The sequence below is a fragment of the Prunus avium genome, chromosome 4 (assembly GCF_965620075.1).
Source record: "Prunus avium chromosome 4, drPruAviu1.hap1.1, whole genome shotgun sequence".
Classification (NCBI taxonomy): Eukaryota; Viridiplantae; Streptophyta; class Magnoliopsida; order Rosales; family Rosaceae; genus Prunus; species Prunus avium.
In genome coordinates, this window is record NC_142287.1 from 12,079,797 (window position 1) to 12,100,325 (window position 20,529).

At 42.1% G+C, this 20,529-nt stretch overlaps 1 long non-coding RNA gene and 2 pseudogenes across 1 annotated transcript; 2 read left to right on the plus strand and 1 right to left on the minus strand.

Annotated features, from left to right (window-relative positions):
- Positions 1-1,160: 1,160 nt before the first annotated feature.
- Positions 1,161-3,431, minus strand: LOC148294803 (UDP-glycosyltransferase 88A1 pseudogene; annotated as a pseudogene).
- Positions 3,432-8,512: 5,081 nt separating this feature from the next.
- On the plus strand, positions 8,513-12,064 carry LOC148294804 (uncharacterized). The gene is made up of 4 exons (XR_015835376.1): positions 8,513-8,800; positions 9,138-9,276; positions 11,519-11,661; positions 11,744-12,064. It is a non-coding gene; the product is annotated as an uncharacterized LOC148294804 (long non-coding RNA).
- LOC110745015 (protein FAR1-RELATED SEQUENCE 5-like) lies at positions 9,288-11,496 on the plus strand (annotated as a pseudogene).
- Positions 12,065-20,529: the final 8,465 nt, after the last annotated feature.

Below are 20,529 nucleotides of genomic sequence, written 5' to 3' on the forward strand. Positions count from 1 at the left end.
CCCATTTGTTCTTCAACTCCTCCTGCATCCATAGCATTGATCTGCTCACCTTTGAGCAGGGGGAATGTCCAGATAGAGTAGCTCAACATCTTCATCTTCATGGGGCAACAAGGAGAGGCGTTGTTCCTGCAGTCCAAGTATCCCAACTTGTACGCATTAGCAGAAATCTCATCCTTGGACGCCTCTGTGGCTTCAATGTGAGTGTCAAACTAGACTAGTAGCATGTCACAGTTTTGGGCCAGAACAGCATACTTATATTCGAGGTGAAAGAAGGCCTCCTTGCGTTCGAGCAAGGTAGCAACAAGCGACTTGAGCTCACCATTTTCTTGGCCTATTGAACTCTTCAGTGCAGACATTCTCTTTTTCATCTCAAACTTCCTGAGATCATGGAAAATCTGCTTGTTCAAGAGCTTATCGATCATATCAGCATTCTTCTTTATTAGCTCATCGAGCATAGTAGAAGATGGGGCAACAACACATGGGTTATGCATGGCCCCAATAGCAAAAACCATCCCCTTTTAAAGATGATACATGAGAGCTTCTTCTTGCTTATCCAGGGAAAGTCCCGAGAATGTGTCAAGGTCGCAAGCGTGATATATATGGTCAAACAGCTTAGCACAAGCATACGAACTTGACACAAAATTCGTCTTGAGTAGGTCAAACATGCGCTCATCCTCAGCAGAGTTATAACCAACTCCAGGACCAACAGTTCATGCAACTGAAGGACTTGTTGCTAATGCCGACAATTTTCTAGCCCTCTTGACCGCAACTTGCAATATTGAATCAGCTCCGCGCTTGACTGTTTGTGGCTTGGAAGACGAGTTATGATTAATGGGCAATGGTACAGTCTTCTCAGTTTGATCAACGGATTGGAGCAGACTACTCGAACCCTGCTTCTCAATAACCTCCTTATAGGCAGATCACAGGTTTTGAGCAGTTTGGGTGGAGACTTGAGCAAAATATCCCTATCTTCCTGCATGCCATTGACCTTCTTGATGTTCGCGCCAACGAGGCACTTGATTCGGCAGGAACAATTCCCATGGAAACCTTCTCAGCAAATAGGACCCCTCTCAAAGAAGACTTGTTTGTGGCAGAATGAGATCTTGGTTTATTTGTCTGTGGAGACGCATTCCTTGATTGTGACATTGCAGCTTCATCTCTCATGGATCTACTGCTAGCCTTCCTCTTCTGAGGGAGCTCGGTTGAGGACTCTTCCCACTCAATAGGCAAATCATCCGGGTCTGGGCCATATAGTTTCCATCTTTCAACATCTTCAGCATGGGGCAAAACCAATGCCCCTCACGGAACCTAGCAGGGATGTTCAGAGCTTGATGAACCTTGGTCATCTGAGTCACATTCAAAGAATTCAAATGAAGCTTTAGCAGATCAATAGAGTACAACTTACCATTGCAATAGGTGAGCGGGATGAGCGAACCATCTCCGGCCTCACCTTTCCACTTGCCGCTCACCTCCAACACGTCAGTATGCCACACATGGTCCCCTTAATTGAAACTATCGAACAACTTGGCATTGAACATGTGAAACCAGAGCATACTTCTCATAGTAACTCACCTCGAAGAAGTAGAAGAATTCTGCAATGTCATATGAACTTGAAAAAGTGGCTTAGATTTTCAAAGCAGATGATCGTTTGGTAAATATTCGGAGTACAATGGCTCAGAGCACACTCCATGGTGCAGAACACCTTTTTGAGGAACTTCGACAATGAAAATGTGAAGCCCAATGAGAACTAGAGGGGATGAAACATGATACTTAGGGCTCTAGAATTGTTTGGATCTACGCAAGGCACATCGATGAACAAGGGCTTCACCAACTTGACATGCACGTCCTTCAGAATGGTAGAGTCAAAAGTGGCACGCAATGTTTTGAACTGGGCCTTGGTGGTGACACGGAACTCACAAGTGCCCTTGTACTTGTGGGTGGGTCCAAAGTATACAAGGAGAGGTTTGTGGCAAGTCTACACCATGTCACCACTAGGGCCTAGTTTGAAACATGGCGTGCCACTTTCAACTCTACCATTCCGAAAAACGTGCATATCAAGTTGGCGAAGCCCTTGTACTTTCTATGTGCCTCGCGTGGATCAAACGATTCGAGCACTCTATTTACCATGTTTTGTCCCTTCTACTTCTCACTAGGCTTCATATTTTCGTTGTCGAAGTTTTTCAAGGAGGTGTTCTGCGCCATGGAGTGTGCTCTGAGCCAATGTACTCTGAATGTTTACCGAGCGATCATCTGCTTTGAAAAAATCTAAGCCACTCTTTCAAGTTGGAGATGACAGTGCGGGAATTCTTCTACTTCTTTGAGGTGAGACGCTACAAGAAGTATGCTCAGGTTCGGGTGTAAGGCCAAGTTGTTCGACAATTTCAGTCAAAGGGACCATGTGTGGCATACTGACATGTTGGAGGTCAACAACAAGTGGAAAGGTGAGGTCAGAGATGGTCCACTCGTCCCGCTCACCTCTTGCCATGGTAAGTTATACTCCATTATCTGCTAAAGCTTCATTTGAATTCTTTGGAATGTGACTAAAATGACTAAGATGAATTCTTTGGCCTTGAAATCTCCCCCCGTTAGGGTCTGGGACCAGCCCCTACGGGGATTTTTGCCATGCCAATGGGTGAAAAAGCAACCAAAAAAAAAAACAATTGCTAAGACAGATACTATTCATGTAAATAGTAACCGCCCTTACTTGCCATTGAGCTATTGCAGGTGTTCTAAGATAAAGGAGCTATTGCTTAATCTAATTTATAGAAGAAAGACTCGAATTTGAGTGAAGGTGGCTCACTACCCTTACCGACTTGCCTAACCCGCCTATCCTTAAAAGAAAAGTTATTGATAAGTTTGAGTAACATGAAACCAGAAAATTACACAAGTGCTATAGTCAATTAATCAAACAGAACGTGGCACTACTGTTGCTTCCAAGAAGTTACCATCTTAGAAAAACTAGTGAACGAAGACCCACCATTGTTCCAAGCATCCAAAGCCATTGCTTTCATAGCTTGACTTCGTTCTCTAAGAAATTTCTCATCCATCAACAGCGACACCTTCTTCTCCACTTCCTCTGCACTCACAAACCCTTCTTTTGACTCAACTGGTATCCCCAGCTTCATCTCCTCCACCAAAACAACACCATTCACCTCCTGCTCTGCATACAAAGGCCATGCCGCCATTGGCACCCCATAGGTCACTGTTTCAAGCACTGAGTTCCACCCACAATGAGTCACAAACCCACCTACACATCCATGATGCGAAATAGCAGCCTGTGGAGCCCACGACTTCACTACTAAGCCTCTGTTTTTGGTCCTCTCCAAGAACTCTTTGGGTAGCAGAATCTCCGAATCCGGTTCTACTGAGCTCGAACCCGGAGGGCTTCTCATGACCCATAAAAATCTCTGTTTGCTTCTCTCCAAACCCATGGCAATCTCGCTTAATTATACTTCGAAGAACATTCCTCTTCTCCCGAAGCACAAGAAGACGACGCTCTGGCTCGATTGCTCATCCAACCACATCAAACACTTGGTTGAAGTTTACCTGTCTTCACATGCACTAGAAGCTCGATATTTAGCATTTAAATTCAGCGGCCGAATGTGGAATATTGGTGGGGTTTGATGATTTGGAACGCAAGAACCTTCGCTTATGGCTTTGATTGCAGATGGCTCGAGTGCTTGGAAGGTGTTTGTTATAATTTCCTGTGATTTTGGAAGACAAGCAGCGAAGTAGAGAAAGTACTCGTACGCAGGGCTGCCACGGTCGAGAAGAGGCAGGGGAATTTGGGAGGCTCGAAGAGGTGGCAATCTAGGGAAGTGGAGGACGACATCGTTTAGGTCTCTGAAGCTCTCTAAAGATCTCTGAAGGCATAAGAAGTAAGAGCAAAAGCATCATGTGATTCAATGTGGGGTGGGTGTACTAATAAGATTAGGGTTAGGGCACTGGGTTGGGGATGGCCCGGATGGGTGGTTGTGGCGAGGTGAGGAGTGAAAGTAAAGCTGTCTGGGAGATAAGAAGGTTGGGAAGGGCTGGGGGTGTTGAATGCTCCTTTTTTTTTTTTTTTTTAATGTACATAATTCTTCTTCTTTCACTTTCACTTTCGACAATGATACGTTCTTTACTCTCTCTCTCTCTCTCTCTCTGTTTTTTCCTGAAAGATGCTTTCTTTACTAATTTCTAAATATATTATTAAATTAATAAATGATCGGTTAATTCATATAGAATTAAAAACTATACTGGGTATTTGTTAATGTGTTATAAATAAATACCACTTTATGGAGTTTTTTTTAAAGATAAAATAAACTCAAGTGGCAAAGGACTCACTAGTGTAGTGGTTTGGAGTATTTACTCATTCATGCAAAGTCCTGGGTTCGAGTCCTAGCATCCGTGTAGTGTGTGTGAGTTTAGTATGCTATCGCCCCTCTCAATAGGAAAGGTTCTCAAAAAAAAAAAAAAACACTCAAGTGAATGAGCCATTAATAGCTCTTTATTATTTGTCATTCCATTAGTTTACAAATTCAAAATATTTTTAATTAAATATTTGAAATATACACCAAAATTTTATCCTGTGTATAATTAAAAGTGATTCTTTATTCCAAACCAGGTTCGCTAATGGGCCAATATGGCCATAATACTTCAATAATAATTCACCCAATGTTTATATGGATTGCTATGTATTTATTATAAATATTGGAAGTTATAGCATAGAAAATTAATAATAAATTGAAGAGAACAACATAGCTTTGGAAGATTGGTACATCGTTAAGGTTTCGGAATGGGTGTTCTGCTCGCATAGCGCCAAGTTTTTTTCTTCTAATTTTTATTTTTATTTTTTGAATGTTTTAAGGTAAACAAAAAAGTAATACAAACTAAAGTTTTGTAACATTAATTTGTTTATAAACAAACCAAAACCATACTTAATGTTTTATAACATCACACTTTTGTTTCTTTGATCCAATGGTTACCATGAATAAATATGTTGAATTATGATTTTTAGAACTCTAATATCGAAGACATTGTCGTAAGGAGCACGTAGCTTTTTTTGGGGTATATTTTTCATACCCCAAAGTTTCCAGCGTGTGGGCTCCCTTGGAAACTGATTACTGGTTACTTTACCACACGTGGCGTTAGATTTTCCAACGTGTGGTAAAGAATCCGGACACATTTGATATTGGTTACTTTACCCACACTTGGCGTTGGATTTTTCGGCGTGTGGGGTCACTTGGATACTGGTTACTATTACTTTATCACGTGTGGCGTTGGATTTTCTGCCGTGTGATAAAGGTCCGAGCACCTTTGGTCTAGTGTGCCATAAGCCCTTAGTGAGGTAGTCTGCGCGCGTAGGACATGGTTTGATTTGCCCACACGTGGCGTTGGATTTTTCAGCGTGTGTGCTGTAGAGCGGCAGTCCCCCGATTGGACAGCTCATCCCTAGAAGCAGGGTAGAAAGTTGAAACCATGCGGGCTAGTCAAACAATCCCCGTGTTGGATTGTTTTCCTCCGGTACATGATGTACCTTCCCTGGTTATGTAACCCACACGTGGCGTTGGATTTTATGGCGTGTGGGCTCACTTAATTACTATCACTTTACCGCACGTGGCGTTGGATTTTCGGGCGTGTGGTAAAGATCTGGGCACCTTTGGTCGGGTGTGCCATAGGCCTTGACAGACAATCTGGGCGCATATGACTTAGATTGACCACATGTGGCGTTGGATTTCCCGTCGTGTGTGTTGTAGAGCAGTAGTCCCCTGGTTGGACGGCTCGTTCCCTAGCCACATGGTTATTCAGGAATCTTCCATGTGGTCTAGTCAAACAATCCCCCGATTGGATTGTTTTCCCCTGGTACATGATGATGGTATGAGGTGTGTATTATAAATATATATATATATATAAATGTGTGTGTGTGTGTGTGTGAATTCGTTGTTGGGTTGAGATTCTTGAACTTGTGCTTCGTGAGTATTTTGCACAGGTATGAACGTTTGATTTATAGTTTGGAAAGTGAGAACTGATTTGGGTTTTGAGCTCTTTTACGTTGAAAACTACGATTGGTATTATTTTGTGTCATAATGTAATTGGTTGAATTTGTCTTTGATTTGAAGTTGTGAATACCAAAAGCTATTGATTATCCAAGCAAGTGGATATGGCACTTGTAGCTCCATCTGGAAAGTATTGTTCGGCAGCATATGCCTTGGATAGGGTATGGTTGCGGGAAAGAACTAATAAAAGGAAAGGAACTTATAAAGTGTCAGTGTGTGCCTTGTCAAAATTGAAGTTGAGAATGAATTTAAATTTAATTGTGAGCTTTACTTGGGCAATATATGTATGTTTCTGAATTGTGATTCTTTTTGGTCATAAGAACTACATGTGGCTTAATCCCTCACCAAGGGGTACGTAGGCAACCTAAGATTTCACCTAGGTGCAGCTGCATTTTAAACTATTGCTTTTGTTGAGTTTGGTTTTGATTATTGTCAGTGGGCCTGAAGCCCGATTGAAACTTAGGTGAGATTAAATGCTTGTTTGCATTCCAGATTTACTGAATGGTTGTGGTTTAAATGTGTTTGTGGTTGTGACGAGTCTGAAACCCTTTTTGGATTAATGTTTGAATTTGGTCTGAATCTTTAGAACAGCTTGCGAGTGTAAGTAATGGTTTTAATTTCATGCTTTGACACCGTTTTACAAAACGGTGGGGTCAGTATGTTGAAACTTTGTTTTTATCCACTGACGATTTTTTTGTTTTGCGCACTCAGGCTGTAGTTGATGCGAACCGAGCAATCAGACTGAGCCTTCCTCCTCTCGTGCCTCGGCTTAATTGTAGGACACTTGTCCATTTCTTGAAACCTTTACTTTGGTTGTTTAACTAGAGATTCTTTGACTGCTCTGACATTGCCCGTGTAGGGTTGAAGTTAAGGCCAGAGGCCTATTTTGTAATTTGTGTGTTGTTGCTTTGTGTTTGCTGGTAGTTGGTATTCTTTTTCTATTGTTTTTGACAAGTTGAAAATTTTGGTAAAGTCCGTTTTTCATGAAAGACTGCCGAAATTTCAGTAGAAGCCTTGGCTCTCTTGTCCTTTGTTTTAGGGGAAAAGAATGTTTGAAATTAGTAAGTGGGCCCGGCATCAGTTGGATGTCGGAAAAACCACAGGGTTCGTCATGGATTCCGATGAATTCGAGGCAGGTCCTGTCAATTGAGCGCTAGCCCCTATGGGTCTCTGATACCATGTAGAAAATGAGATAGGATTGAGAGGAAGACTGGATTGAAGAATGACCTCGTTGAGGTTTGTTCTGTATTCATCACAAATTTATAATTACAAGAGTTGACTTTATACAAAGCTAATAACAGTAAGTCAATATCTCTAGAATAAATACAGTGGTCTGCGTTTAGGAAAGAATATGAGATTGCTTCTATCAAGAGCAATCTCCCTTGATATATGGAGAAATATATGTTGATGGTAGTATTATAGGTGAAGGGTGTTTTCTTTATTCAGGAGACTTCTCTCTTCAAACAGAAGAAACCATTTGAGTGTCTTCTGTTTTATTGTTTGGTGGGTGGGTGGTTAGATTGCCGGAAATAGCAATCTCACACCCAAAACAAGCAAAGAGAAGAGAGAGAGAGTTATTATGGGTTTTTGCTAATATCGGCAAAAAAGGCTGTTTTTGGGTTACTCTATTTCTGCTACTCTACTCTCTCACTTGTAGCCTCCCACCAGAAGGCCCACACTCGAACGACTACTTACTTCTTCCTTTTCTCTTTTTACATCCTTGTTTTTCAATTAATTAACTTTTAACTTAACGTATTCAAGTGTAAATTATAAGCTATAATGTTGACTTAATGCGCAATTTTGGGGCATCGAAAGCTACTATTGGTCGGAAAGAGCTCGGCTCCAGCAAAAATTTTGAAGTTCTGGAAACTAAAATTTTTAACTAAGTGGGATACATGACCCGATCATCGCCATCCACGTAAAAATACGGAGCAAATTGTACCGACTCAATGCGATAATGAGCTTTTATTTGATCTAAAAGCTTATGATGTTGGACTTGTACTAGGGTTTAGCAATGGGCCATTGCACGCCTCAACTCCGAAATTTTATGTTGCACAATTTCGGGGCATAGAAGCTACTATTGGTAGGAATGGGCTCACCTCGAGTCGAGTTGGAGTTCGTCTGTACTATACATTGTAACAAGTTACTTGTTGTATAACTAGGAACTTAGCTACCCGAACATGAAAGTCAACGATGTGAGCGAGACAACGGAATAACACTTAACACCATAGGACGAACACCTTCATTCAACCCATTGCCCTTAATATTTGTCCCATAGTGTTGAGATATGGGGGGAGCGGATCCGCTGTCCCCAAATTGGTGTCCCCTCCATGTCCCCTCTCTAATTTGCTGACACATGTCAACTAACATAACAGGGAGTTAACTCTGTTAAGTTTTTTATTTGACAATTTTAACAATTAAAAAAAATTAAAAGCTGCCCAAATAACCCAGCAGCCAACGACTTCCTTGCTAAACCCAGCGAGCGTCTGCCTTCTCTTCTCCAATTGCAGCCAGCGAGCGTCGTACCCAGCAGCCAACGACTTCCTTGCTAAACCCAGCGAGCATCTGTCTTCTCTTCTCCAATTGCAGCCAACCCAGCAGCCAGCGAGCGTCGTCTTCTCCTCTTCTCCAATTGCAGCCAGCGAGCGTTGTCTTCCTTGCAAAACCTAGCCATACCCACTCTCCTCCCTCCTAATCTCTGTTTAGAAATTGCAGCACCATTAAACCAATCGATTATACCTTTTGTTGAAGCATGGATGGAGGTGAGCAAAGCCCTGTGTATTGGAAACTTATATAATATTTGTTCAATTTTCTTTGTTAGGTTTTATCTTCATGATATGTTTGATATCATATTCATAGTAATCAACCTTTTGAACAATCCCAGTCATAGGAATCAATTCCTTTCCTATCTCGATTAAATTAATTGTTATAGTAATCAATCCCAGCCATAGGAATCAACCTTTTGATTTCATAGGAATCAAACCCAATCATATTTAGTAATCAATCCCTGTCTTGATTAAATTAATTGTTATTTTATGATTATTGTTTTATATATAGAAATTTAAATCTTATAAATTACGTGTTGCCAATTTTCTCAAGGACATGAACGGGGAAAATAATTACAGAGACGATGATGGAACTCAAGCAAGTCCGAAGCTAATTTTTGAAACAGGTGTGGACTTCAATGCTTTTGCAGACAGTGAAAGTAATGAAGAAAAGTTATCAGAAACTACACAAGGTAACGAAAACATAGAGTTGATTCATTCTAACATGCAGAAAAAACTAATTCCTGTAATAGGCATGGAGTTTGAGACAGAAGAAGAAGCCTTTAAATTTTACAATGCTTATGCATATGGTGTTGGTTTTAGTATTAGACTAAGTAAATTTCATAAAGAGAAATGTGGGAAGTTGAGAGACAGACTTTTTGTTTGCTCTGCTGAAGGTAAGCGTGAAAAGAATAAGTGTGATGGCAGTGTGAAATCTCATCGTGCTGAGACAAGATTTGGATGTCTAGCAAGGATGAAAATTAGTTGTCGGCTAAATGATAACTATTGTGTTACTGAGTTTGTGCCTGAGCATACGTATGTTACTTCTAGTCCTTGTAAGACCCATTTTTTTAGGTCACATAGGAACATGTCTCTTGCACAAATAGTTGAAGCTGATATGGCTGATAGTTCAGGGATTGCTCCAAAAACAACTCTAGAACTTCTGAGTAGACAAGCCGGTGGACGTCAAAATCTTGGATTCATTCTTGTAGATTATAAAAATTATTTACGTTCAAAGCGTACAAGAGAAATGAGGGTAGGAGATACAGGGGGCCTGTTAGAATTTTACAACAAATGCAATTGAGTGATCCCAATTTCTTTTATGCTATACAAGTGGATGAAGATGATATGATTACTAATATCTTTTGGGCTGATGCAAGGATGATGGTGGATTATGATTATTTTGGTGATGTGGTATGCTTTGATACGACCTATAGAAAAAATAAGGACGAAAGACCTTTTGCAATGTTTGTTGGTGTCAACAATCATAGGCAAACTATTGTATTCGGTGCTGCATTATTGTATGCTGAAACAGCTGACACATTTATTTGGTTATTTGATACTTTTGTCAAGGCTATGTCTGGAAAAAAACCAATAAGTATTCTGACAGACCAAGATGCAGCAATGGCTAAAGCATTGCTTTCAGAGTGGCCAGAAACATGTCACCATTTGTGCATTTGGCACATATACCAAAACGCAGCCAAGCATCTTAGCAATGCTTTTGAGAAGTTCAAAAGTTTTACCAAAGACTTTGGTAGATGCATATATGATTATGAAGATGAAGATGATTTTATAAACGCTTGGAATAACATGCTTGAAAAATATAATCTCAAGGATGATGATTGGTTGAGGCGATTGTTTAATATAAAGGAGCAATGGGCATTAGTTTATGGGCGACAAACTTTTTGTGATGATATTACTACTACCCAACGCAGTGAAAGCATGAATAGTGCTTTAAAGAAGTATGTTAGTTACAAATATGATTTGCTACGACTTTTTCAACATTTTCAGAGGTTAGTTGAAGATCGTCGTTATCAAGAGTTGAAAGCTGTTGAAAGCTGAATTTAGAGCAAGTCAAAGTTCACCTGCATTGTCATTTCCAGTGGAAATATTAAAGCACGCATCAAATATATATACACCAGAAGTGTTTAAGTTATTTCAAGATGAGTTGTGTAAAGCTCATGATTGTGTCTTGAAATTCAATGGTGAGATTGGAAGCATAAGCAATATGAAGTTATCCCTCATAAGAAGTATTGGCACCACACAGTCACATTTGACTCAATAGATAATACAGTTTTATGTAGTTGTAAGAAGTATGAGTTTGCAGGAATCTTGTGTGCGCATGCCTTGAAAGTCCTCTCTACAAGAAATATTAAAAGTATTCCAGCTCAATACATCTTGAAGAGATGGACCAAAAATATTAAGGCTAAGAGTGCAAAAGCTACTGGCAATGTCTCTAGTGAAAATGACTCAAAAGTAGAAATTGTCAGGCGTTACAGAGAATTATGTCGGTTGCATACTCAGTTAGCAACACGAGCATCAGAGTCAAAAGATGCATATGAAATTGCTATATTAGGACTTAACAATACGTTGGGAGATGTGGATGCGTGTTTGAAGACGAAAGCAAGTCAAGAACCAACTCAGGTGATCTCAACAACTACTAGTGCATCTAAGCTTAATGAGTATATTTGTATTGACGATGATATCATTAAAGTTAGAGGAATCAAAACTAAGACCAAAGTTGTTGGCAATTCTAAAAAGCCAAAGAATGCTTTGGAAAAGCTCACAAAGAAGAAAAAGCCTCGAAATAAAGAAGAATGTGCTCTATTGGAACAAGTATTTTAATATATATTTTTTATTATTTAAAAGTTATGATTGTTAATATTTGTTTTATTTTAACTCATTTTAAAAGTTATGGTTTTGAAATAATGTTAGGAACCTGATTCTCACAATGAGACTATTCACATGCCAACCCAATCTCAAGCAACAATGGATATTTCACAGCAATACTACATAAGAACCCACAATACTTCGAGCAACTATCAACAAGGTCCAACTAGCATGATGAATTTATTCAGGTAATTCCTTGTAATTGGTTACTACCTTTTGTTTTCTTGTGAGTGAGTACTAACTTATTTCATTGTATACATATATATGCAGGCAGAATTACCACAAGAAGAAGAATTAAGCTTACTGAGCTCTGAAGGACTAGACTTGCTGAGCTCTGAATTGACATGCAGTGCCAAGACACATGATATGGACATCCAAGATGTTGAATGAGAAGAATGTTGAAGAATTTTTCCTTCTTTTTGACTCAAAGTTTCATTTAAGAATGTTTTGTTATGACATTTGGAACAAGCGTGTATTTACCTTTTGTATTGTTAAAGACTTCATATGTATGACAATTTTAATAGGCATTTGATGTCATATATTATTGGAATATTTTGTCAATCCTTCAAACAAAGGGTTTCCTCATAAAACTAAAAATGGGCCTGAATTGAACAATTTAAGTACATTTCCATTTTGCACTTGATGGTATAATATCATAACAGTATTTCTTGGTTGGTTTTACCACAATTGTTGAGCATGAAGTTCAACATTACCTCTGCAGTCCAAAACCCTCCTTGATCACAATGCGTACTAAACATTTAAACCATGAATCCACAACCACCAAGCCAAAATATAGCAGCCAAGCCAATGTTTCATTTTCAGCCATTTTGTTTGCATCTTTTAAGTGGGAAAAATCATACTTGACAAGTTCACCTTGTTGTTTCACCTTTGCTTTCTCTAGTTTTTTCCCAACCTTGGTATTATCTACTGTATGGAGTGGATTCTTTTTCTGCTTCTTTTTCTGTGATTCCTTCTCCAAATCTCCAGACTTTTGAAGATTACTAGGATCATTTTCATTTAACACCTGATGTTTGTAGCTCTTTTTCTTGACATGATCACTTTTTTCATCCCCCTAGACCAAAACTTCGTGGTTTGAGACATTGCCATCTGGTTTCTGCTTTTTCGGTTTCAATTTCTTCGTATCAGAATCACTAGAGTTTCCAGGCTTAACAATACCACCCTTAGTTCCAGCCATCATAAGATGTTTTAAGTCTCTATCTTTTCGCTTTTCTGTTTGACTTTCTTGCTTGTTAGCAGCATTAAGTGAAGAATCATCAACTTCATCAACTCCAACACCCTTTTCATTCTTGGTGTATTTATCTATTGGTCTTGCATTGAATACGTGCAGGTTCGGCAATATTCTTTTAACCTACAGTAACATTGTTTCTATAAGAATTTTTAACAAGGGTAAAACTGGAGTCAAGATAGAGATCCAAACAAGAAAAAGGCTAGGACAGTAACCAATACCTTCTTTGCTAATTTATCCTTTTCAACAATAGGATTCCCTTGCAGATTGAGATTTTTCAGTGCATCCAACTTCTTCAGACCCAAAAACACTGATACAACTGAACCTATTATACAAACATTCCTGCAAACTCTTGATGTGTCATTCTAGTAGGATATCCAGATCCTGTTATCCTGACAACCTCCAAAATTCCACAACACCTAAGCTAGTCATTCTGGAAGAAGAGGCAGAGTCATTAAACTGGTGTTTTTGACGATCAAAGCTTGTTGGTATGGGAAGCTGTGAAAAAGCATGAGAAAACCATCCAAGGTGATGGGTCCTCTGCCTCTTGAAGGTTGTTGGTGACAGAGCAAAACCATCACCTCGTGAATATCGTTAAACTCCAAATAACTAAATCTCTATGTCATAACAGCAGTAGATTCAACTCCAATTAACCATTTAATTCACAAATTCTTCGAAGATAGCCAAACACATGAAAAACCCCAAAATTTCAGTCATGCCTAATCAAATTAATTTAGCACAACTTACAGGTGACGCCAAGCTTCTTAGACTGGCCAATGAAGGAAATAGTGGAGTCGGCCTATGGAGGTAGAACGTCGACAAGGGGACTGGACTGCTGGTGCAATGCAAATGAAGTTGAAGGTTTGAGAAAAATGGTGCTGCAATTTCCAAACAGAGATTAGGAGGGAGGAGAATTGGGTTTTGCAAGTGTTTGAGAGTTGATGGTGGAGAAGATGCAGAGATTCTGAGGGAGGAGAGAGGGTATGGCTGGGTTTTGCAAGGAAGACGACACTCGCTGGCTGCTGGGTTGGCTGCAATTGGAGAAGAGAAGACAGACGCTCGCTGGGTTTAGCAAGGAAGTCGTTAGCTGCTGGGTTATTTGGGCAGCTTTTAATTTTTTTTAATTGTTAAAATTGTCAAATAAAAAAGTTAACAGAGTTAACTCCCTGTTATGTTAGTTGACACGTGTCAGCAAATTAGAGAGGGGACATGGAGGGGACACCAATTTGGGGACAGCGGATCCGCTCCCAGATATGGGTTTATTCCAATTGATATTTGGGAATATTGTAATTGATTCTTTCCTAGTTTAGAGATAGGGTGGCCTGGTGTTTAGGGTCCTAGTTTGGCTAACTGCATAATTGTGGGATCTATATTGTTGTATCAATCCCTATATATGTACCTGCACATATTGTATGTAATAACAACGGAATATAGAATTCCTTATACCAGATTTTACATGGTAACAGAGCTTCAGACGGTCTCTATACTTCCGCTCACCACCTTATAGCCTACCATGGCCAAAGACGACGACAACTCGAAATCCTCCACAGATGGGGAATTTTCAAACCTTGATCACCCATATTATATTCACCAATCTGATCATCCTGGAATGGTCTTGGTCAGCAAGCCATTATTCGGAGATAACTATAGCACTTAGAGCCGCCAGTTTCGACTAGCCTTGAGCGCGAAGAATAAGACAGGCTTCCTCGATGGTTCAATCAAGAAGCCGTTGAAAGCGAAGCCAGAATTTGATAGGTGGCGGCGTTGTAACGACATGGTCTTATCTTGGATCTTGAACTCATTGGAACCAGATCTTGCGAATAGTGTGATCTACACCGACTCAGCCCACGAAATTTGGACAGACCTTGAAGAGAGATTCGCACCTAGGGTTTTCCAGATTCACAAGGAAATAGCTACTCTTACACAAGATCAAATGCCCTTATCCACGTACTATTCGAAACTCAAGGGGTATTGGGATGAACTGTCATCCTACAACAACATGGAACCCTGCACTTGTGGGGTTTTGAAATCCATTGCAGCGCGAGAGGAGGAGCAACATTTAATGCAACTTCTGATGGGGCTCCATGAATCCTATGCAGCCATTAGAGGACAGATATTGCTTATGCAACCTTTGCCCACTGCCCGTAAGGCATACAACCTCCTTTTGCAAGAAGAGAAGCAGCGGCAAGTTGCTTCCACCCACAACAACACAGCCAACAACGAGAGCATGGCAATGCTCAGTATACACACTAAGAAAGGCAATACCAGCAAGCAAGGCTTTCAACAGCGGCCTTCGTCATCCAACATCAGCCCATCCTTTCAACCTCGTGGAAATCCTAGAGAACCGAAACAATGCACTTATTGCAATAGTAAAACTCATACAATCGATACTTGTTTTTTTCTCAAAGGTTTTCCTCCAGGGCACAAGTGGCACGGCAAGGAGGTGGTACCCAAACTCGATGACAGCGGTCACTCTTCACATAACCGCCCATCTCATGGAAGCAACCGACAATATACCAACGTGAATAACGTTCAAAGTCCAGATGCACAGATTCATCACCTACAGACCATAGCTCCTCATCTCACACTCGAGCAATGTTAGCAAATTCTTGGTACTGTTGGTAAGGAGGAAGTTTCCCAATCCCAAGCGAATTTTGCAGGTCTGAATTATCCTTTTTGCCTCAGTTCCCAAACTAATTCTTATTTATCGCATGCCTGGGTTATAGATAGTGGTGCAACAGACCATATCACCAATTCTCAAGCACTCCTAACCGAAAATTCACCAACACATCTTCCACCAGTAGGATTACCCATAGGGGAAAAAGCACCTATCACATCTATAGGCACCGTTAACTTTGATGATATTTTTCGTCTTACAGATGTCTTATGCGTCCCTTCTTTCAATGTTAATTTATTGTCTGTCCCTCGCCTTACCGCATCACTAAATTGTTGTGTTTGTTTTTTTCCCACCTTTTGTTATATACAGGACTTGCACACGAAGAAGATGATTGGGTTGGGTAAGAGGCATGGAAACCTGTACTATTTTGATCCACAACGCCCTGCTCCGCAGCTCCATTCTTCCTCCACATATCATGTGTCGGCTTCCCGCAACCTCTGGCATCTCCGATTAGGACACCCTTCCAATGCCAAACTTCGCTCTTTGTCGAAACATTTTTCTGATATTTCACTTCCTACGCATGTTTGTGATTTTTGTCCTTTGGCCAAACAGACTAGGCTACCTTTTCCTTCCAGTTCAATAAAAAGTATTGCACCTTTCGATTTAATTCGCTGTGACATCTGGGGTCCACATAAGATTGCCTCTCATTCTGGTGCCCGATATTTTTTAACTATTGTTGATGATTTCTCTCGTACCACATGGATTTATTTGATGAAACTGAAATCTGAAACACAAAATCTGCTAAAATCTTTTTTTTCCTTTGTGTCCACACAATTTAATAAACAAATCAAAGCTATCCGTGTGGACAGTGGAGGAGAGTTTTCCTCGCTTCAAACTTTCTTTGCAGATCTTGGTGTTCTCTATCAACACACTTGTACTTACCCACCCCAGCAAAATGGTGTTGTTGAACGAAAACACCGACATCTCTTAGAAATGGCTCGTGCCCTTCGCTTTCATGCACACCTCCCTTCCAAATTTTGGGGGGAGTGTGTTCTCACCGCAGCCTACCTCATTAACCGCTTACCCACCGCCATTTTGACCGATAAAACCCCTTACGAACTCCTCTTTGGCCATCCACCACCATATCATCACCTTCGCGTCTTTGGTTGTCTATGTTACGCCACTAACCTTCAACCCACCAATAAATTTGACCCACGAGCTCGAAAATGCATCTTCGTTGGCTATCCTTTTGGGCAAAAGGCGTATCGTCTTTATGATCTTGACACTCACAAATTCTTTAGCAGCCGCGATGTTATTTTTCATGAAAATATTTTTCCTTTTGCTGCTCCACACACAACCACCATCCCCATCCTCCCTACGTCTCCTTCCACTTCAAGCCCACATACGGTCCCTCATATGCCTATGTCCTGGCCCACTCCACTTTCTGCCAATCATGACCCGCCCATACCCACACCACTTTCTGACCCACCTATTCCACCTCCTCTAGATACCCCACACACCACCCCAGGTGACCTCACCGACCCTTCTTTTTCTCAATCCCCTCACGACACCACACTTCCTTCACCATCCTCCCCTACCATGCCTCAAGATCAAAATAGTCCCACTATGCCATCTCCTCCTACCTCATTGCCGCCCTCTCCTCCTTCTCCACCTCCTCTTCGTCGCTCTCACCGTATTCCTCAACCTTCCATCCTTCTACGCGACTTTCACTGCAATGCTACCATGCTGCCTACCCCTGCCCAGTCTTCTTCTTCCTCCACATCGGGTAAGGGTTCCAGGTATCCATTGTCCCATTTTCTCACTTATGATCACTTGTCTTCTACTCACCGCACTTTTGTTGCAGCCATCTCCAAAATCATAGAGCCCACTACTTATGCCCAGGCTTCCACTGACCCTTTTTGGTGCGATGCCATGGCAAAGGAACTCCAGGCACTTGAGCAAAATCACACATGGTCTCTTACCTCTTTACCTGCAGGAAAGCATCCCATTGGCTGCAAATGGGTCTACAAGGTGAAGTACCACTCTAACGGCTCTGTCGAACGCTACAAGGCGCGACTTGTAGCCAAAGGCTACACTCAACAGGAGGGGCTTGACTATACCGAGACTTTTTCTCCCACTGCCAAGCTGGTTACATTCCGCTATCTTCTTGCTCTTGCCGCCGTCCGTAATTGGCCCTTACGTCAGCTCGACGTTCAAAACGCCTTCCTCCATGGCGATTTGGATGAGGAGGTTTACATGACTCTCCCGCCCGGTTTTAGCCGACAGGGGGAGAATTTGGTATGTCGGCTACACAAATCTCTGTACGGTCTGAAACAAGCCTCTCGTAATTGGTTTGCAAAGTTTACTACAGCCCTACGTGCAGCTGGTTTTGTTCAGTCCCTAGCCGATTACTCCTTATTCACAAGGTCTCAAAATAATTCATTTACTGCACTATTGATCTATGTAGATGATATTGTGATTACAGGGGATGATCCTAAAGCTATCCAGTCACTCAAAGACTTCCTCAATGTTCGCTTTCGCATCAAGGATTTGGGACCTTTCAAATACTTCTTGGGTATCGAAGTTGCACGATCAAAGAAGGGAATTTTTATTTCACAACGAAAATATGCACTGGAGATATTGGATGATGCCGGGTTGCTAGGTGCCCGACCCTCACCTTTTCCCATGGAACAAACATTGAGACTTAGGCCTGATGAAGGCAAGCCGCTGAAAGATGCCACCAAGTATCGTCGATTAGTTGGTTGACTTATATACCTTACGGTAACCCGACCTGACATTGCTTTTTCTGTTCACATCTTGAGCCGCTTCATGCATCAACCCCATCAGCCGCATCTTGATGCAGCACTACGACTACTACGTTACCTAAAGTCTTCTCCAGGCCAAGGGATCTTTTTTGTGTCTGCCGCGCAAATCTCATGGCTTGGAGTTCCGGGCCGAGGGGATGTGCGTTAACACGGGGTTTCCTGCTTTTGGGTGCGGTGCGGTTGTGCGCGGGCGTGCCAGCACGGTCTATCGTGCGTCGATGTGTTGATGAGTGTTGGATGAATAAGTGGTGCGCCTGTTTGAACTCGTCTTCCTAATCAAACGATTGTAGCCGAGAGAGGAACTGGTCTCAGCTGCTAGGTCCACGACCTGAACTACGAGGCCGTTGAGTGATGGTGTTGGTGGTGGGTTTTGGGCGGTGCTCCGGCGCACTGCTCAGGGAGCGATGGTCGTGTGATATATGGGGTGAGTGAACGAACAACAAGGATGGTGCTCCGGCGCCTTGAAAATCAAGGGTCGTATGATATATTGATGAATGGATTTTCCTTACAATCTAACACTACTCCTAGGAAAGCAAGTAAAGATATTGAAAGTGCATTACAGGAAAAAATAAGTTGCTCCGTGGGAGGCTTTGTTTTGGTGTTGAACCCTTTGAATGTAGCTCGAGTCTTGTATTTATAGGAAGAGTCCCTGGATGAGTAATCGAGGCTGAATTTACGCATAGTGGAGTCTGATTAGCGCAAGTAGGTGTCCAATCGACATTTGGGATTGTGAAGTAAGGTGGTGTGACCCCAGAAATCCCGGTGAATCTCGACCGCCGCTCTTGATCGTGGGTTCTGAGCTTTTGGCCGTGGAGACGCATTTATGGCCTGGATAGCTGTTGAACCAATATCTCAGGCTATCAGAATTTTTGTGAGAATGTCCATGTCTAATCACTCTGATCCTCATCACCAAATCCTGACTTTAGTCACTTCCCACTTTCCCTCATGCATTAAATGCTTCTTTGTGGCCAATGGGTTTGCTGCATTAAATAGGCACTACTTCATTAAATGAAGCCTAGGACCCTGCTGTCACGTGATGATTTGCCTTTAATGCCTTGGCCGCAATTTTGTTCGCCCTCGGCCTCGGCCTACGCTTGAGGCCGAGATGATCATGCCTTAGCATTTCTTCTTTTATCTTTAGGAATGCAAAGTACCCTGGCGAAATACTGCGTTTCAATTTTTACAAACAAGTGCCAGGGCCGAGAGAAGGGGCTCCTTCGGCCAGCTTATGGCCGTGATTTATCAGGCACAAACATTGCCCCCACATCCCTGGATTCTTCGGGCTCGGCATGGGTAGGGGCCGAATGGATTCCAAGGGATGGACCCTTTGCATTCCTTCCTGAAGTGATTGACAACTGGGGCATTAAATGCGCAGGTCAGTCGGCGCATTTAATGCCTCAAGCACGTCGTGTAGGCCATCATTGCCCAGGGCGTCGCTTCGCCTCGTCAAATGAAACGACGGTCACTGTCATAACTTCGCGTGCTCTGAGTGCGCTGTTAGGCCGTTTCATCTTTCGAGATCATACCTCTGTTTTGAACTCCAGCGCCAGTATAAAACCAAAACTCCTTCGCATTTTCCTTCACACTCCCAAGATTTCTGAGTTCATTTTCTTCGAAGGTTCATACTGTTCTTCCCCAGTTTCTTAACCCTCGTTCCCCAAACTTAAAATTATTATCCAGCGAACTTCCTTCTCGCTTTAATCGCTCTGGAACCCTTCTTTGACTCCTGGGCTTCGCCCTCCCTTATTTCCAACTGCCCTAATGATCCTTATTGCAGCTTCCTCAAAAACAGGGAGCCAAACCTGCTGAGTCGCATGACTTGGCAATTTGGCCTGGTCCAGATGACTTGGCAGTTTGATGAGGGTGAGAAGATCTGGGATAATGACCTCGACGTGGCCGAATTTATGCGGCCGAATACTCGGGTCACATCCATAGCCGGAGGGACGGCCTTCACCAAGGCTAAAGTGATGGCTCCTACCATAACCGGAATGACGACCGCTTACCATGTCCAGAGTGATGGCCGCTACCACGGCCTGAACGACGGCCGCTGCCACTGCAGGAATGGCGACTGCTTACCACGGCTAGAGTGGCAGTGGCCTTCCATGTCCGGAGTGACGGCCCTTGCGCTTTCCACGGCCTGGAGTGAGGCCCTGGGTGCAGGCTGGTCGTGGCTGATGGCGATATAGGTGGCGAAGGTCCTGCCTCGGGGGAAGGCGTCTGATTGTCTTGCAAGAGGACCAAGGAGCCGAAGCGCGCGTAAATTTAGGATGTGATTTTTCTTGTGTGTGTTTGTACTCGGCCAGGACCTGGCCGTCTCCTTGTAAACGCACCCCCCTTTTCAACCTAAATGAATAAAATGAAGTATGAT